This window comes from Furipterus horrens, unplaced genomic scaffold (assembly GCF_987537825.1).
Source record: "Furipterus horrens unplaced genomic scaffold, mFurHor1.1.pri manual_scaffold_2, whole genome shotgun sequence".
Lineage (NCBI taxonomy): Eukaryota > Metazoa > Chordata > Mammalia > Chiroptera > Furipteridae > Furipterus > Furipterus horrens.
In genome coordinates this window covers 70,320,308-70,340,267 of record NW_028327172.1, presented here as the reverse complement: position 1 = coordinate 70,340,267, position 19,960 = coordinate 70,320,308, and the positions used below count along the sequence as shown (strand labels likewise).

At 40.5% G+C, this 19,960-nt stretch overlaps 1 pseudogene; it reads left to right on the top strand.

The window, feature by feature from the left end:
- The first annotated feature begins 8,893 nt into the window (after nucleotides 1–8,893).
- Nucleotides 8,894–9,700, top strand: LOC150018762 (dnaJ homolog subfamily A member 1 pseudogene; annotated as a pseudogene).
- Nucleotides 9,701–19,960: the final 10,260 nt, after the last annotated feature.

The following is a 19,960-nucleotide window of genomic DNA, read 5'->3' as shown; positions in this document are numbered from 1 at the left end:
ATTTCCCACTTCTTACAACTTTATCACTAGTATCATTTCCCAGGTCACCATTAGCTCTCCCCTCGTTTATTGCAACACTTCCTAACTGGTCTCTCCGTCTCTGCCCTTGTTTACCCCAATTCTAGTGCCCTCAGTCTATTCCTAACACAGGTGCCGGAGAAAACACTTTAAAACATAAGATGAATTATGTGACATCCTTAATCCCCTTAATGGCAAACCTTAATGGAATCCCTTGATAGTCACAGTAAGAGTCAAAGTCTACAATGGTATAGTAAATGGATTGCATTAATGGCTGCAATTCTTCATGCTTCCCTGTATCTATAGCTCCTCCCAGAAAGAGGTGGAGTCTATTTCCCTACCCCTTGAATCTGGGCTAGCCCTGTGATTTGCTTTGGTAGGATGTCATGTAAATGACAATGTGCCACCTTTGAGCCTGGACCTTTCTTGGAACCCTGCAGTGCCCAAATCGACAAGCCCAGGCTAGACTGCAGGATGGTAAGAGATACATGGTCTTGTCTTCTCCTTGCCCCATCTGGCAGCCAGGCAAGAGTCAGACAGGCATGAGGCCATCCCAGAAAGGCCAGCTTTTGGCCAAGCTATCACCTGACCCTCAACGAGCCATTCCAGCTGAGGTAAGCCCAGCTTAGCCAAGATCATTAGAGCCCCCCTGAACTATGGACTCATGAGCAGTAGAAGAAGCTTATTAATTTAAACCACTGGATTTTGTGGTTGTATTTTCTGCCACATTTTTATGGCAATAAAACTGATACAAATGACCTATAAGGCCCTCCATGATCCACAACTTCCTTTATTTCTCAGACTTCACCCTCTACTACTTTCTGGAAGCCTTGTTCACCATACTCTAGCCACAGTGACCTTCTTTTATGGACTACACTAAGTATATTCCAGCCTCAGGACCTTTGCATTTGCTATTTCCTCTATCTGCAATACTTTTCTCTACATAGTCCTGTGGTTATGCCCATAAATTTTTTTCTGAAACATGCCTAAATAACACTTCAATACAGATGATATTCAAATGGTTTTTAATCATTAGGCATGAGGACTGACTAACTAAAACAGTCAAGGGCACAGAGCAGGCTCAGCATCCTGGTTGCCTCTCTGCTGAGCTAAGAATTCATCTTTTCGTTGAATTAGTTGTGGGAAATATTTCAAAAGTGAAGCCAGGACAACCAACTTGGTAGAGAGGGCAGCGGTAGCAGGGCTCCAGAACATGCTTCTTGAACAACTGGTAAGGGAATATTTTAACAGAGAGCATCTCTGATTATCAGGAGGATGTTCCTCCACCACTCCATCTGCCATCTTCCTCACTGCAGCATACTCTCTAGCCATTTTGTTTTACCTAACATTTCTCTATAATATGTTTGTTTATGTACTTGTTTATTTCACTTCTACTTTTCTCCTCCCTCTAGAACAGTGCCATCAATAGAAGTTTATGAAATGCTGGAAAGGTTCTATTTCTGAGCTGCCCAATGCAGGAGCCATGTGACTATTGAGCACATTATTATATCCTCAGTGCTCAGAACAGAACCCAACTTAAAGGCTTGTGGAATGAATGAATAAATGAGGGAATAAATAAATGTGGCAGGTCAAGAGAACAACAGATACAAGAGGAGATGTCCACATCAAATGTTTTAAGGCCCATTGGAGACTATAACCATGATGGGGTATAGTTTGAGAATAGAGACTATGGACTTCTCACCTACTTGCCACATTACCCTCTCCATTTGGCAAGATGTACTGAGCAGAGGAAGATTCCTCCCTTGCATTTATTTTTTACTGTCTCCCCAACCAGTTAGCAAATGGGCTGGACAGAATAATAAATTCTGTTTATTTATTTATTTTTTTGTTCTGTCCTTGTGGAATATCAATGGGAGAAAGAGGGACCTGTGACACTGAGGCTTCGTTAGCCCATCTTTAGGGGCGCCTGTGCTAGAGCTCAAATGCTGCAGGATGACTCCTCTATAATTGAGAGAGCCTGCACTTAGGAACTGTTCTTGGAGCTGGGAAGATCAGTGGGGAGATGTATCTCCCCCCAAGCCTCAGCGTGCAGTGACTCTGGTGACTCATGGAGCTAGTCCCAGGCCCACTCATTGTAATTGATTTCCAGTTACTGTTGCCTCCATACCCAATCCTGTGATCAATAATACTAGCTAATATTATATCCTTGCTGCACTAACCACCCCAGTTTGCTTGTGATGGTCATGGTTATACCTGTTTTCCCAATACCCGTTCTATATAGTGCCCCTTTCACTGTCAAAAGTGTCTGGATAAATGATAGAAGATTATAAATTATATGGTCATCTCACATCTAGTGAGATTTTACTATGCATCAGGCATTATTCTAAGCATTTCACAAATTTCTTTTTTTGCATTTATACTTCGCAGCCCATTGGGCAAATCTTAACTCCACTTACCCTAGGACCTGAAAAGCTAAAAGATTGTTCTGCTGTCCTAACAGATATTAGACCTTGGTAGTGACTGAATAAATAAACACCAGGAGCCTCATTCCTGGGGCTTTTAGGAATGTACAATAACATGGACCAAGCACCTCGTCTCTCCTCCTGAAACATGTTCTCATTGGAGAGGAGGCCCTGCCAGGCAAGAGTCCTTCCCATGTCAGGTAATTGCTTTTCTCTCAAGCAATCAGTAGCATGACAATTCCCAGGGCGAAGGCATAGCATCTGCTCTTGTGGGATCATTTCCTGCATCTAGTTGAACAATGCTCACACTCTGGCCTTATTTTATGAGAACTGATGTTTCTCCATGGGAGGATTCGAAACTCTTGGGAGGAGATGGAGCCTTCCAGGGTGAGGCCCAAAGAAAGCTAGGAGAGGCTCCAGCTCATTCCAAACCTGGTGTCTTCCCAACTGACTTTGGGCATGTCACGTCAAGGCTGAGGAACAGATGAGCAAACCAGAATGCACCAGCCTCAGTTCTGCAATTCAAAGTGGAATCAAATTTCCTCGTGGAGTTGGATGATTTCCAGATTGCTTATAAATGTCAGAGAAAGGCAGTAGCAACACCATGGCTGCATTCTCTCTTTTTCCCTTTTCTTTGGAGTCTCCTTAAAAGAAGCTTTCAGCTCAGTGTATCATTGTAAATGCTAACAATAGCTTGCCATTGAATAGCTCTTTATAATCTATAAAATGTCTTTCACATCTATTATCTCAATGGGTTTGACACCAACCTAATGAAGCAGACAAGTCTGTAATAATAACTTTGCTTTGAAAGCGAGAGCACTAAGATTCAGTGAGGTTAAGGGTTTGCTCAAATTCACCTGTGTTATGATAATAATAAGTATCATTTCCAGAGTGCTTTACTTACATTATCTCATTTAACGCTCACAGCCCCACTAGGAGATGGAGACATTATTCTCCCCAGGACCAAGAGCCCCGAGGCTGGGAAGAGGTGGAGCTGGGACAGGAACTGAGTTCCCACTCAGAAGCCAATCTGACTTGAAGTCTTGTGTTCTTTCCAATATGCAGGGGGTAGGATGTTTTCAAAGCATTATTTAAAATGGGAAAAATTGTCTACCTGAGAAGCCTGAGACTTTTATAGGGCAAAAAAAGGTGGGTTAGAAAGAATCCCAGAGGCAAGATAGGAAGAGGGAGGTGGGGTCTGAGAGGTGCAGCTAGGGAGCCCGTGACGCCATTGAGAGTGATCAGCATGGGTCCTCATGGGGCCCTGTGGAGCCTTGTGGAGCCTCATGGGGCTGGGCACACACCACAGCACAGTTCATGATGCAGGAACCACAGTCCTCTCATTGCCCCAGAACATACTGGATGCTCAATAAATAGCTGCTGAATGAATGAATAGAAGAATGAATTGATTTTAAATTCATAAAATAAAAGTAAAATAAAGTAAAAATCATTTTAATGGCTCCTCAATACTTGGGTAAAGTACTTCATGAAGGTCTTACTAAGCATTATTGCTTTTCCTTATGCAACCATCTCATTAGTAGGCTGTAAACATGAGATGAATTTATTATGTTTAAATCACTGTTTCCAACAAGGCTGTGTTGATCACATATTCAAATTCCTAATGATATGTTGGACACAAGCTACTTTTTTGGGTCACTTTTTATTATTAAAATCTCTATCTAATTTCAGGCTTCAAGCTCAGACTCAATACTCAAAACTTTCTCTTCTCCCTTCAGTATAGTCTGCTTGGGGTAAAGGTGGGGGCTGGCACATCATGCCCTGACGTTGAGGTGTTTTTTCCCTGCCTGTACTTCCAGTCCTAAGTCCCCTGGTAAAAATAGATGCAGAAGATGAGGAGAGTTAAGGTAGAATCTTCTCTACCTGGCTATTGGGTGGTGGTGACCAAATGTTCCAGGCCCTATAACGGTTTGATCTAGTTTGTCTGCTCCTGGACACTTTGCTAACATGGTATAGTGAACACATGTTGTTTTCCTGAGGGTGGGATGGGCAGTGTAAACACTTTACCTTGATTCTCTTCCTCATCAAGGACCCCTCAGAGAGGGGCCTGTGCTTCCTCTCTATCAGTGCTCCACATTCCTACCCCCTGTTCATGAAGAGTTTTTCCTCACTTGGCTGCTATGTGACTCCAGTTGCTTGTTCTAACCCATGGACTCCTTCCAGGGGATCCCGAGAACCATCGAGGTCATCTTTCTCATTCTCTAGTGACTGTGAGAACTGGATAGAGAGGTGGCCTCCTCCATCTTTTTCCCAGCCATGGTCAACCAGAGGCCTTTCTCACCTTGATAAAGCTCGCCAACAAGACTTCCTCCTTCAGAAATCTCCAGAAATAAGTGACACCAGTCTCTATGTTTCTTTACATCTCAAAACTTAAGGGTATACATGGCAGACTCTCCCAAGAACTTCCTCATCGTACCCTCCTTATCTTCTGTGGTAATACCAAGTGGGCTCGCAGATTCTACATCTCAGCAAGAATCCAGCAGGGCAACAAGATCACAGGTTTCCCTTCTTTTAAGCACTTCTAGATCTATGAGTGATTCTCTTAGAACTTAAACGTTTCCCTTCACTTTGGTAAGAGAACACCTCTCTGCCCTTCCCTGCCCCTTACCATTGAATATATATGAGGCTACAGACTTCTACCTAGGCCTGACCCTCTCTTTCCTTCCTCCTCCTTTCCTCCATTCTCTCTGTGTGTAGACCAGGAAGGATGATAAAGAGCAGTGCCATTGGTTGAATTTGCCCACCAATAGGAAAGGGGGTGGGGTGAGGAATGCTTCTAATTGTTCAAGACACATACTTTCTTTTCAGTCAGCTTTATTTAGGAGTACTTTATATGCAGTCAAATAAAACAAGTGAATAAATCAAAATATGAAGTGTGAATTTAAGTGTACATTCTGAAAATACATATGCTGTGTAACCACCACCACAGTCAAGATTTAGAACATTTCCACCATCCCTCCAAATTCCCTATACCCCATCTCACTCTCTTTTTAGTTGTCCCCCCCCCATCACCTCTTGTTCCCCATACTGGGAACTTCAATATCCTGTAACATTTTTAACAGCCTTGTGATATTAATAGATAATATTTTTATTTTCCAGCATACAAAAAATGAGGTTCACACTAAATAACTTTCCCAAGGAAAATGAGGACTAATGCATTAGCATGGAAAGAAGATTAGAGTAAGAGATTATGAAACGTCATTGTGAAGGGTTGGTGATATAAAGCAAATCTGGCTTTCCTACAGCAGAAGCAGACAAGGGCCCAATGATACACGTCCTTGTAGGCCATGCTAAGCAAACCTTTATAGTTCTAGAAATTAAAGCAATGGTCTATGTCTAGTAATTAAAGTTTTGTTTCTCTATGTCAAAATGATGCGTAGACAAAGAGAAGCCTCCATTATCTCCCTCTCCCCCACCCCCGCCTTTCTCTGTGTGTGTGTATGTGTGAAAGAGAGGCATTACATGTGAATGGGTTTGCCATATATCCGTCTTTCAAAAATATCTCTTATTGTACTGTCAGCTGCCTTAGAATTTATTGTTTGTGTATAATTTAATGTGATTAAACAAAAAGAAAGAATGTTGGGCTAGGAATCAAGAAAATTGAATCCCCTCCATAATTCTCTCATGAGGAGCTGTTAATTGCGTCCATGTTGCTTCTCTTCCCCGTTTCTCATAAACCTCATTGGTAAGATGCCTGTGATAATAGTTGTCCTAATGGTGAAAAATTCTCAAAAAAGTAAGAGTCATTTTACAGCTGGTTCTTATGTCCTCTTGACTGAAACCTGATCCTTCCCCTTGCAATCTGCTTTCTTTTAGTTCAGTTAAAGACCTACTAGTTACTGCTGTTTTATCATTTAAATGAAGAGCAAACCTGTCTCAGATAATGAGGTGATACCTGGAATGATCCCTGGTTTTCCCTAAAAGACATTTATTTTATCCCTTGTCAAAGCAAAGAGGGAGATGAAAAAAAATTTCTAATTACAAAGAGATGTGCTGAAAGGAATATTCTTTTTTGTTGTGAAGCTATGGGCAGGATCTAGGTGACTTCTCTTACATCTTTTAACATCTCATAAGCATAGGAAGCCAGAGAATGTTAAAAATACTTAAATCTTTACACATACAAAAGAATATGTATAGCATATGAGCAAGGATAAAAAAGGACAAAAATGAACATCTGCACACTCACCACTGCACTGTAAGAAATAGATTATCACCACTAGATCATTTGAAGCCCCATTAAGCCCTCCCTGATGGACCTCCTCTCACTCCACTGACTTAATGACAGTGGTGAATACTGTCTGTCCCAAGGCTTGTTTTAAAACTGTATATGGTCATATCTCTTAACTTGCTCTAAGTGGACTCATGCTACTCTACTATTTTGCAATCTGCTTATTACATTCACTTTGACGTTTGTGAGGTTTACATGTGAACCCACTCCAGACATTTTCAAATATATACACATGGCTGAATTATATGAATATTCTGCAATTCAGTTACCATTTTCCTGTTGGTGAAAATGTGGGTGATTTCAATTTTTATCATTACAAACAATGCTGTCTTGAATATTCTTGTCTGTCTTCCAATGTAAATGAGTTTTTCTTGATTTAATCCCAGTAATAAAACTGCTAGTTCTCAGTGTATGACATATTCAACTTTGGTAGATAATACTACATGGTGTTCCAGGGTGAGTGTGCCAATTTATAGTCCTACTGACAATGTGTAAGGGTGGCCATTGGTCCTCAGTATTACCAATTGTGTATTCGTAGGCTTCTGAATATTTTTCGAACAGATGAGTATAAATTGGTATTTCACTGTGATTTTACTAACGAGACAACATACTTTCATATGCTATTTGCCACTTGTGTTTCCTCTTTTGTTCTATACTTATCCATTTGGGGAGGTTATCAGTTTTATTTTAATACAAAGCATTTAGGAGCTTCTTATATCTTTTATAAATAGTATTTTTATTGGTTATATGTTACAGATATCTATTCCAGTTTCTGGGTTTTCTTTTCATTTCCTTCATGTTGCTTTTCACAAACAAAAAAGACATTCTGTTCATTAAAGAACAAGCTATTTAACTTTGATGTAATTGAATTTATCAGTCTTCTTTTATGGTTGGTATGTATTATATTATAGCAGATTTCTCCTTAAACTGGTCTAAAATATATTCTCCCCTATGTTACTCTAAAAGTTTAAATTTTCCTTTCAGTTTTGTGCCCTAATCCATTCAGAATGAACATAACTCATTGTTCTTGCACCATTTATTGTCTAGCTTCTTCTTTCCCCACTAATTTGCAATGACCCCTATGTTATTTGTAAGGAGAACCTATCTATATACATGCAAGTCTGCTCCTGGGCTCTCTCCATTAAACTGTTTATTTCTCCCTTAGCCAATATCACTCTTTATATCTTTATAATAACTCTAGATATATGGTAGGGCAATCTCTCCTTATGCCACATTTTTCTTTTAAAGGACATTTGGGAATTTCTTGGCTCTTTGTTTTCCATTTAAATTTTATAATCATCTTGTCAAGGTCCATAATAATCCTATTAGGATTTTAATTAAGATTGCATTAAATCTATAGATCCACTAAGGAGAATTGACACCTTTGTGATTGTATTTCTTATCCATTTATTTAATCTTTTTTTTAAATAATGAAACTTTGATTTTCTCTATTAATTTCTCATGTCATTTATTAGACTTATCTGTGGGTACTTTATAGTTTTGAAAATACTATAAAGAGCATTTTAAGTGTATTTTGATCTCTATAGCTGGTATCTAAAATTCAACTGAATTTTTTAAATTTATTGACTTGAGAGAGAGAGGAAGGTGGATAGGGGGAGAGAGAGAGAGAGAAAGAGATATATAGAGAGAAATATAAACTTGTTGGTCTGGGAACTTTCCAGAACACTCTGTGAGAAGCGGAGGAGCGGCAGCTTTGGGCGCTGCGCGCATTAACGCGCACTTTCCCACTCCTACATACCTGCCTCGGCCAGCTCACCGGCTGTAAAAAATGGTGAAAGAAACCACTTACTATCATGTTTTGGGGGTCAAACCCAATGCCACCCAAGAAGAATTGAAAAAGGCCTACAGGAAGCTGGCCTTGAAGTACCACCCTGATAAGAATCCAAATGAAGGAGAGAAGTTTAAACAGATTTCTCAAGCTTACGAAGTGCTCTCTGATGCAAAGAAAAGGGAATTATATGATAAAGGAGGAGAACAGGCAATTAAAGAAGGTGGAGCAGGTGGAGGTTTTGGCTCCCCCATGGACATCTTTGATATGTTTTTTGGAGGAGGAGGAAGGATGCAGAGGGAAAGGAGAGGTAAAAATGTTGTGCATCAGCTCTCAGTAACCTTTGAAGATTTATATAATGGTGCCACAAGAAAACTAGCTCTGCAAAGAATGTGATTTGTGACAAATGTGAAGGCTGAGGTGGTAAGAAAGGAGCAGTAGAGTGCTGTCCCAATTGCCGAGGTACCGGGATGCAAATAAGAATTCATCAGATAGGACCTGGAATGGTTCAGCAAATTCAGTCTGTGTGCATGGAATGCCAGGGCCACGGGGAACGGATCAGTCCTAAAGATAGATGTAAAAGCTGCAACGGAAGGAAGATAGTTCGAGAGAAGAAGATTCTAGAAGTTCATATTGACAAAGGAATGAAAGATGGCCAGAAGATAACATTCCATGGTGAAGGAGACCAAGAACCAGGACTAGAGCCAGGAGATATTATCATTGTTTTAGATCAGAAGGACCATGCTGTTTTCACTCGGCGCAGAGAAGACCTTTTCATGTGTATGGACATACAGCTGGTTGAAGCATTGTGTGGCTTTCAAAAGCCAATAGCTACTCTTGACAACCGAACAATAGTAATCACTTCTCATCCAGGTCAAATTGTCAAGCATGGAGATATCAAGTGTGTGCTAAATGAAGGCATGCCAATTTATCGTAGGCCATATGAAAAGGGTCGCCTAATCATCGAATTTAAGGTAAACTTTCCTGAGAATGGCTTTCTCTCTCCTGATAAACTCTCTTTGCTGGAAAAGCTCCTACCTGAAAGGAAGGAAGTAGAAGAGACTGATGAAATGGACCAGGTAGAACTGGTGGACTTTGATCCAAATCAAGAAAGACGGCACCATTACAATGGAGAAGCATATGAGGATGATGAACATCATCCTAGGGGTGGTGTTCAGTGTCAGACCTCTTAATGGGGCCAGTGAACAGCACTGCTGGCATTTTATATACAGTAGTGAATAAGTGAAGGACTATAATCATAATATGTTCACTACTTGCTATTGTTTTTGTTTTAATATTCAACTATAGTAGTGTTTTAAAAGTTAAATGAAGAATAAACTCAAAATATAAAAGCTCAAAAAAAAAAACTTGTTGGTCTACTTTTTTATGGATTCATTTGTTGATTATTGATGTGCTCTGACTGGGGAGTGAACCCACGACCTTGGCATATTGGGACAACACTCTAACCAACTGAGCTACCTGGGCAGGGTCTGCAACTGATCTTTTTATGCCAGTTTTTTTAAAAGTATATTTTATTGATTATGTTGTTACAAGAGTTCCAGTTTTTCCCCTTTCCTCCTCTCTGCCCAGTACCCGCCTTCCCTCCAGCAACCCCACCCCTCTCAGTTCATGTCCATGGGTAGTGCATATAAGTTCTTTGGCTCTACCCTTTCCTATATTATTCTTAACTTCCCCCTGTCTATTTTGTACCAACCAATTATGCTACTTAATCCCTGCACCATTTCCCCATTTCTCCCCCATCCCCCTCCCAGCTGATAACCCTCCAAATGATCCCCATACCTATGATTCTGTTCCTATTCTGGTTTGCTTAGTTGGATTTTGTTTTTATTTTTTAGAATCAGTTGTTGATAGTTGTGAGTTTGTTGTGATTTTAGTGTTAATAGTTTGACCTTCTTTTTCTTAATTATGTCCCTTTGCCATTTCATATAATAATGGCTTGGTGATGATGAACTCCTTTAGCTTCACCTTGTCTGGGAAGCACTTCATCTGCCCTTCCATTCCAATGATAGCCTTGCTGGATAGAGTAGTCCTGGTTTCAGGTTGCCTTTCATCACATTGAATACTGCTTGCCAGTCCCTTCCTGCCTGCAAAGTGTCCTCTGAGAAATCAGCTGACAGTCCTATAGGCAACCCCCTGTAGGCAACTCTCCTCCTCTCTCTTGCTGTCCCCAGGACTCTGTCTTTATCTTTCACCTTTGGCATCTCTATCATGATGTGTCCTGGTGTGATCCCCTCTGGGTCCAGCTCGCCAGGGATCCTTCATGCTTCCCAGACCTGTATGTCCATCTCCTTTGCAAAATTTGGGAAGTTTTCCTCATTTTTTTTCAATTCTTGCTTCCTCATTCTGCACTGGTTGACTGCTTTTTTCTTCCTTATGTTCCAAATCATTGATTTGAACCCTGGTTTCCTTCCCTTCACCATTGGTTTTGTGTGGATTTTCCTTCATTTCACTTAGCATAGCCTTCACTTTCTCTTATGCGTTTGCCATACTCAAGCATATCTGTCAAGCCTGTGAGCATCTTTTTTTCAAAATATGTTTTATTGATTATGCTGTTACAGTTGTCCCAATTTCTTTTCCCTCTGCTCCCCTCCACCCAGTGGCCCTCCTACCCCCAGTTGTCCCCCCTTTTAGTCCATGCCCATTGGTTGTGCATACAGTTCTTCTCAACCTCTTTCTGTCTACTCCATTTCCTCCTACTATGCTTCTTAATTCCTGTACCATCTCCCTCCCTTCCCCCTTCTCCCTCCCTGCTGACCTCCCCCCAGTATGTTCCCCATACCTATAGTTCTTTCTCCACTCTCATTGCCTACTTAGTTTGCCTTTGTTTTGATTCCCTAGCTTCTGTTGTTGGTTGTTGTGATGCAGTTTTCATTTTAATGTTCATAGTTTTGATCCTCCTTCTTCTAAACCAGTCCCTTTAACATCTCATATAATAGTGATTTGGATCTAATGAACTCCTTCAGTTTTGCTTTGTCCTGGAAGCACTTTCTCTGCCCTTCTATTCTGAATGACAGTTTTGCTGGATAGAGTATTCGTGACTATAGGTTTTTGATTTTCATTACTATGAATATTTCTTGCCACTCCCTTCTTGCCTGCAGGGTCTCTTTTGAGAAATCCGCTGATAGTCTAATTGGGACCCCTTTGTACATGATTCTTTTCTTGTCTTTTGCTGCTTTTAAGCTTCTCTCTTTATCTTAATTTTTGACAATTTGATTATAATGTGTCTTTGAGTGGCTCTCCCTGGGTCCAGTTTTTCCGGAACTCTCTGTGCTTCCTGGATCTGTAAGTCTATTTCCTTCCCCAAGTTCGGGGAGTTCTGCTTCATTATTTTTTCACATAATTTTTCAATTTCTAGTTCTTCTTCTTCGCCCTCTGGCAATCCTATTATCTGAATGTTCAATCGCTTATAGCTGTCCCAGAGGTTTCTGATCTTCTCCTCAGTTTCCTTACTTTTTGTTTCCTCTTTCTGCGCTGGTTGACTATTTGTTCCTTCCCTATGTTCTGGTTTGTTGATTTGATCTTTGGATTTTATTTCCTCACCACTTGTCTTGTATGTTTTCGTTCATTTCAGTATGAGCAGATTTCGTTCCTTCCCTGTCTTGTTCCAAATCTTTTGTTAATTCTGTAAGACACCTTATGACTATAGCTCTGAACTGAGCCCCCGAAAAGTTATTTGTTCCTCTGTCAGGTCTCTCCTCTGCTGCCTGGTGAGCTGCATCACTGGGATTCAATTATCTGCTTCGTTCTAACAAATTCGTGTTTAGCTTTCTTCCCGGGCAGGCTATAGGGGGCGGAGCCTCATGCACTCATCACTGCCTGGTGAGCGGTAGCGATTGGTGGCTGGCGGCAATCGGCGACCTTTTTTGCTGCTCTGCGGCACTTGGTGTTGGGGTGGGGGTCCAAAATGGATTCCTGCTGTTACTTTCTGCCAACAGACCACGAGGCTCCTTCCCTACAGCCTCACCGTTCAAGGCAATGGGTGGTCTGCTTTCCCCAGCGTTGGAATCGGGAGCTGCTGGGTTTCAGCTGCAGCCGGGATTGCTCCCCTGGCGTTTCTCACAGTCCCACCGCTATTCCTGAGGCTACCGCGGACAGCTCAGCCTGACCCTTCCATCCAATTCTAATCTCACTCTTCCTAGCTGTCCAGATGAGCACTGCTGGTTTATAACTTCATACATTGGGCTTCCATGTAGTTTTATTATCTGGAATTTCTAGTTATCTTTTGTTTTCAGGTAGTTGTATTCCTTCTTAGTTGTAGAGGGAGACTGAACGTGTCAGCCTAAGCGTCCACCTTGGCCCACCCGTGAGCATCTTTATCACCAGTGTTTTGAATTCTGCATCTGTTAGGTTGTCTATCTCCTCATCTGTGAGGTTGGCTATCTCCTCATCGCTTAGTTCTCCCACTGGAACCTTGATCCATTTCCCCTTTTGGGCCATACTTCTCTGTTTCCTCATTCTGACAGGTTTCTGTGTTTGTTTGCCTCTGTGTCTTAGGTAGAGCTGTCACTCCTATTACATTGTAAGGGGTGGAGTCTTAGGGATTCATCTGTACAGGGCGACCTGTTTCATCATGTTGTGGCACTATATGTGGGGGAGGGATCTGAGCGGGAACAATGCCACCTGCCCAGCACTCGCTCCTTTTCCAGGCACTTCTCCCACTTCCATATGGAACAGGCGCCCCTCTAGCTGTTACCCTGGCTGTCATTCCCAGAGTGGGTGGGTCTGCAGACATTCTAGAGCCGTGGGGGCCCTTTAAACAAGTGGACTCTGCTAAGAGACTGGCAGTTTCTGCCTCTACCCCAACCCCCACTGGTCTGCACAATCAGAAGCAGTGAGGCTTGATTTTCCCTGGTGCTGAGACCATGAGCTTTGAGGTCTGGTGAGGAGCTGGGAACGCTCTCCAGGTGTTTCTCCCAACTTTTTAAAACATGTGACTGCTCTTTCTGCTGGCCTGTTACTACCACCGCTGCTGCCGCCACCACACCGCGTCCTCTCTGCCCCAGTTCCGCCCCTCCTACCTGTCTGGATGAGTATTTCTTCTTTATATCTTTGTTTGTTGGACTTCCATGCAGTTTGATTTTCTGGAACTTCTGGTTGTCTCTAGTTTTAAGGTAGTTGTATTCCTTCTTAGTTGTGGAGGGAGATGCAGCATGTCTGTCTATGCCTCCATCTTGGCCAGAAGTCCCTATGCCAGTTTTTTAAAAAATAAATTCAGAAAGCCTGCTAAATTCTCTTATTAATTATAATGTTTTTCTTTAGTTTCCTTTAGGTTTTTTATTTGTATCCAATCATATCATATATAAAAAAGGCCAGTTAAGATTTATTGGAGCCTTAAGACCACAGACAATGCATGTGGTTTTAAAAGTATGGATTTTTAATCTTGACTCTTTTGTACGTCATCTTATATAGGTCTGACAGTTTATATATTTACAGGACTCTTCAAAGTTTCCATCTATACTATGAACTTATTACATATAGAATCTAGCTTAAGGAAAGGCAGAAAAGCTTTGCCTTTGCTACCTTTGAAAGAGCCTGAAGGGGTGATTTCATCCTGCTTCATCACTTCATAGTTAAATACACTAACACCCAGAGATGCTGAGTGACTTGTGAAAGTTATATTATTAGTTAGGGGCTGCTCCTGGATGAGAACCATGTCTCTCGATCCTTGAGCAGGATTCTTTCTGTTACCCAAGATAGTTTTCATTTTTCTCTCTCCTCCACTTTTAGATTTTATTCCTCATCTTGTTCCATCACAGGGCCCTACTGCCTCTGCCCTCCATTACTAGCCATTTGCAGTTAAAATGTCACACCCATCTCACAAAGATACTACCAGGTTCTGTGTTGGATCTAAAGAGCCATTATTAAACTGAGGATTAATGAATGTTTATGGCTCAATGTGTTGCTCTTTGTCTAGAGTAGCTTGAATGCCTGCTTCACCTCATGTGAACAACTAGCCATGTTTCTATTGTTAAATTTATTGACATCGCACTATGTGCCAGACAATGTGCTTAAGGACTTATATAAATTATGTCATGGATATTGTGTGCATTATGTCATTATCTCATTTGAGTAATTAGTTATAAGGGACAGGTCCAATGAGTGATATATGCAGAGACAGGTGGGGTTATTCTGTCCCCTTTTTAGTGATATCATTCAGGCCCCAGTGCCCTGGGCACAGGGCCAACAGATGAGAGAAGCCTGCCTCTCTTCCAGATTCTGCAACTCTCTGCCTAGCGAGTCCTCTGTGCATGCTGCTAAACGCCGAAGCAATGGAAATTGCTGCCTGGGAGGGATTACCAGATCTGTCATTCTAGACAGGATTCTCAGAGCTGGGATTGCTGACATGCCTGGTTGTTCCAAGACTCTGAAACTCATTGCTTGTCAATAGTTAAGGGAGCAATAGTCAGGCTACAAGACACCATGTACAGCTTAATTGAAGAAGTGCCCAAACAAGAGGGCTTTGATGTAGAATTTATCATGGCTTTCTACCTGTCAGCAAATTGCTTTAGTAGCCATTCTCTTGCTTGTCAAAACAAACAAAAAGTAAAACAAAATAGAACTACCACCTAACAACTGTAAAGAAAAAAACAAATTTCCTAACACTCCATAGCCATTATTATAGCTCTAATTTGAAATAATTACTTTAAGGTTTATTTATATTTACAGTTAAAAATCCAATATGGAAACATCATCATCTGCACAGTGCTTTATGGGTTAAAAAGCAGCACAGTATAGCAAATTTCATTTTCAAAGCCAGATGTTTTGGAGGCTCTTCTCTCAATTGTAGGTCTTAAAAGTTGGGACACCAGATGTGGGGTTCAAGTCCATTGTTTCTCAGGGAGAACCTTGGGTTAGTGAATTACCTCTGAATTGTGGGTCTCCAAACTGGGATAGGTTCATGGCAAGATTGTGTCCTAGGCTCTTCTATCTGCTTTGGTGTGTGTGTGTGTGTGTGTGTGTGTGTGTGTGTGTGTGTGATCCTCACAATATGCCAGAGTTGCTCAGCTAGTTTTTGTTTTGTTTTGTTTTGTTTTCCAGAGGAAATTGTTGTTTATGTAGCTATTTGGTTTATCCACAGGAAGAGATTAGTTCAGGATCCTCCTACATCACCATCTTGAACTGGTCTCCTATAGCAACTTTGAGAAGGGCATGGGGAAACTAAGACTGTAAGCAATTAAGTAAATTACTGAAGGTTGATGTTTGGGTCAAATCCAAATATAATGATCTCTTCTTACCCACCTAATACTGTCATTACTTTAGGAAAATCAAGCTATGAACATAAAGATGTTTCTTATGACCCACTAGGAGTGGGTCGTTTTATATTGAAAACAACTTTAGTGCCCTTTGAGAGTGTGTTCAAAATCCCCAGCATGCTCCGTGATGTCTTATTTTGAAACAGTTATTCCACAACCTATTAGACAATGCCCAGTCTCCTACTATATGTGTACTAATTTCTGCTGATCTTCTTTTTATTATTTGGTTTATCTATCAGTATATTGAAAAGTACTGGGTTGGCAAAAAAGTTTGTTTGTTTTTTTGTATAAGATGGCTGTAGTAGCACTTAGTTGTCTTTAACTTTATTTGAAACAATTTTGTTAGATTGTATTGTGACCGCTGTAATATTAGTGTGCATTTAAAAAGCATCAAAATTGGTGAATTTCTGTGTAGCCATTTTAATATTGAAAATGGAGAAAACACACAATATGCTTTATTATTTTAAGAAAGGTAAAAATGCAACTGAAACAGAAAAAAGGGCTTGTGCAGTGAATGGAGAAGGTGCTGTGACTAATTGAACATGTCAAAAGTGGTTTATGAAGTTTTGTGCTGGAGATTTCTTGCTGGACAATGTTCTATAGTTGATAGAGCAAATCGAGACATTGAGAACAATCAACATTATAGCATGCAGGAGATAGCAAAAATACTCAAAATAACCAAATCAATAAAGTTATTAGTGAAAATGAAAAATGTGTCTTTTATTTTATGGAAAAAATTAAACAGACTTTTTGGCCAACCCAATATAATATGTAGACTTCTGCAAAACCACCCCTTTTGTATGTGTGTGTGTGGTTCGGTAGAATGAGTCTATAAAGAAAGAATCATTAATTAAAATTATTTAACAGATAGACAGTGGACCTGATAATCTAAGCCAATAAAGCTTAAATCATCCACGGGGGCTCAAAGGTATCAATTACCATCTCACTTTCTGTCAACAATGAGCAAAGCCCAACACTCATACTAGAAAACAGAACTCAAGTAAGATGGTCCAAGTGGGTCAAGAATGTTTTAAATGCTGTATTTAAGTTTTAGGTGTTTTTACTAAGAGGTAAGATTTTAGCTAAATCAACACCCAGATGGGGGAATGATGACATTGGAAGATGTACAAGAAGCTGGAAGGAAGGGATCCCTGAAGAAGTACCTGGACACTTATGTGCATCTGCCTAGATTGGATCATAATTAGTTATCTTACTATTTGGTATTTGAGACATTATAAAGCTCTTTGCTTCATTTGTTGGAATTTCATAGGAATCAGAATATTGTATTTTAAAGAAGTGATAACTTTCATGCTGTTTGTATGTTTTAATTTATTTTCCTTAGTTTTATCTAGGACCTAAGAGGGGAAATGATAAAAGGATATTACCACCAGTCCCCTTCCCCAACCCCCTGCAAGGTTGTTCAATATCTTCTTGGGGCCCAGATATAATAAAATATTTTCTTAGGAACCCTCCTCTGCTCAAAACTGGATGATTTTTGTTTCACTAAAGGGCTTATTCCCTTAAGTTTCTGCCCCAAAATAACAGCTGGAGAATTTCAAGTGGAGGATTTCTAGTCCAAGATAAGCAACTATGTGGCACAGATGCCTCCACTTCCCCTCTTGTGCTCTTGTGGACATCACCAAATGAGCACATGTTCCCATTGAGTCTGGATATGTGTAGGGAGTAATGTAATTCCCATTGTAAAGATGAAGAAACAGAAATGTAAAAGTTAAATAACTTTCCTAAGTCACTATGACTCTGAAGCCTGGAGTGATTCTCCAGGGAATGACTACTAATTGATCAGAGTTGGAAACTAATAAAGTTATTTGTCATACATGATCTAGTTTAACTTTATTATTTTTCACAAAAGGTAAGAAAAGTCTAGAGAGTTTGAGTAACATAAGCAAAAGTCCTTTGCAAATTTGTAAAGAATGCCGAAGATGTTAGTTGCTTTTATCAAGGTCATAAGCGAGTTAGTTTACAGCAATTCTCAAACTTAAGCATGCATCAGAATCACCTGGAGGGTTTATTAACTCTGGACCCACCTTAGTTTCTAATTGAGTAGGTGTAAGGGCTGGCCCCCAAATCTGCATTTCTAACAAATCCTCACTTAATGTTGATGCTGCTGGTCCACAAACCACACTGGTTTATAGAACACCATGAAATTTGTGATTACCATGAAATTTGCCTTCATTCTCTTTTGCATTGTTTCTAAGGCTTAAAAATATTTTCTACAAAACAGTTTTTCTCTATTATTTTTAGTGAATAAACTTTAAGACAGGAGAAGAAAAACCAGTTTTTATGTTTTTTTCTGCTCTGTCAAGCCTCCCTTCTGTGTATTCAATAAAATGTTCTTGTTGATAAATTTAAATGTGTAATCATTGGACAAGAGCCAGCATAGAGTTTAACACTACTTGGAAGAAAAATCAAATCTAGGTAGGTGAGAAAAGAATGAGTCAGAGGCCAAGATAAGAATGGAGTAGGTCACAGGAAAATGGAAAATAGGAACCATTTGCAAAGGAATATATTAGATAAAGCTTGCCATTTGGGAAGAAGGCGAAAAGATTTGGGCACCAAAAAATAAGAGAATAACTCAAGTGTTGATGAGTTATCTGTGGTGGACTCATTCATTGTGCATAGAAAACAATCAAATAAGCTTCAGCTTAAATATTTATAAGGCCCCCACATGAGATGGGGAATGAGACTTTTTAAAGGTGGCTTCAGAGAGCAGAACCAGCACCAGTGGGCCAAACTTCAGAGAGGCAAATTCTGAAAGCTTTCGAACAGCCATTGTATCTGAAAATGGGCTGGGCTGCCTCCAGAGCAGAGACTTTCCTAGGGTTGATATTGTCTGAGCAGAGTCAGGTGATCACTGGAAAATGAATTTAAGCAACAAATGCAGAGGTTAGGCTTGGGGACTTGGAAATTATATTAGTCTGCATTTTCCTGAGACCAGAGGAACTCAAGAAAACTGTAATTTAAAATGAGAATAAAAACGAGGTGACAGACAAGGTGAGAATGACTTTATTGAAGTCAGGAAGGAGCCTGGTATGGGACACATGCAGGACCCAGTTCAACTTATAGTCAGTACCCTACCTTCTGAGACAGTCTGTCATCTGTAGAGCAAGGGTAGAAAGAGCTGCTTCAGGGTGTCCTAGTAAGCATTAAATGGTGTGTCATGTGAAAATTGTCCCTGGCATACAGTAGGAGTTTAATAAATATTCCATGCCCTCCTCTACCCGCCCCACCTTTAGAAATGAAGAGAAAACTTGACCCAGGAAAAGGCTGAATTTAGAAAATCCAGAATTCGAGATCTCTAAGATCGATCTCTGAGGTATGCTTTCCTAAAGGAGATGATGTTGAACTTTGTGTTTTCATCTATACTTGTCTATATTTACTTCCTTAGACCTGAGATCCTAGAGATGCCTCAGTCACTTCAATAGCAGCTTCCTAAAATATCACAATGGCCTGAATTTAAGTTGGTAGAAATCAGTGAGTACTGACAGTCATTCAGAAATGAAGAGCGGATTCGAGGTTCAGGATCCTTCTTCCTAAAGGATACCCCCATGCCTAAGTCTTGAGCAGCAACAGTGAACATTTATGACAGCACAGAATCTCCCAGCATTGGTCAGGGCAGACAGAAACCAAAGCAAAAGTTGAGACAAATAGTTAGGATATTCAGGTTGCAAGCTTATATGCCCTGGGTGGAGCTGGGCTTGAAAATGACCTAGATGTGACTGAGCTTGCCTTAGAAACTTTTGTTAATATAAATACTTTATGAAATTGTATGCGTAGATGGGTTATGATATCCATCACATGTCATCAGGTTAGGAAAGAGAGGATTATGAAGAATTTGTTTTTAAAAAAGAACATTGGTCTGATAAAAGAGAGAATTATTGGACTTCCAGCCAAGATGGAGGCCTAGACAGACATGCTGGGTCTCCCTCTACAACTAAGAAGGAATATAACTACCCCTAAACTAGAGACAATCAGAAGTTCCAGAAAATCAAGCTGCATGGAAGTCCAGCAAACAAAGATATAAGGAAGAAATACTCATCCAGACAGGTAGAAGGGGTGGAAAGGACATGGTGTGATGGCAACAGCAGCAGCAGCAGCAGTAGCAGCAGGCAGGTGGAAAGCAGTCACATGTTTTTAAAAGTTGGGAGAAACACCTGGAGAGCGTTCTCAGCTCCTCACCAGACCTTGAAGC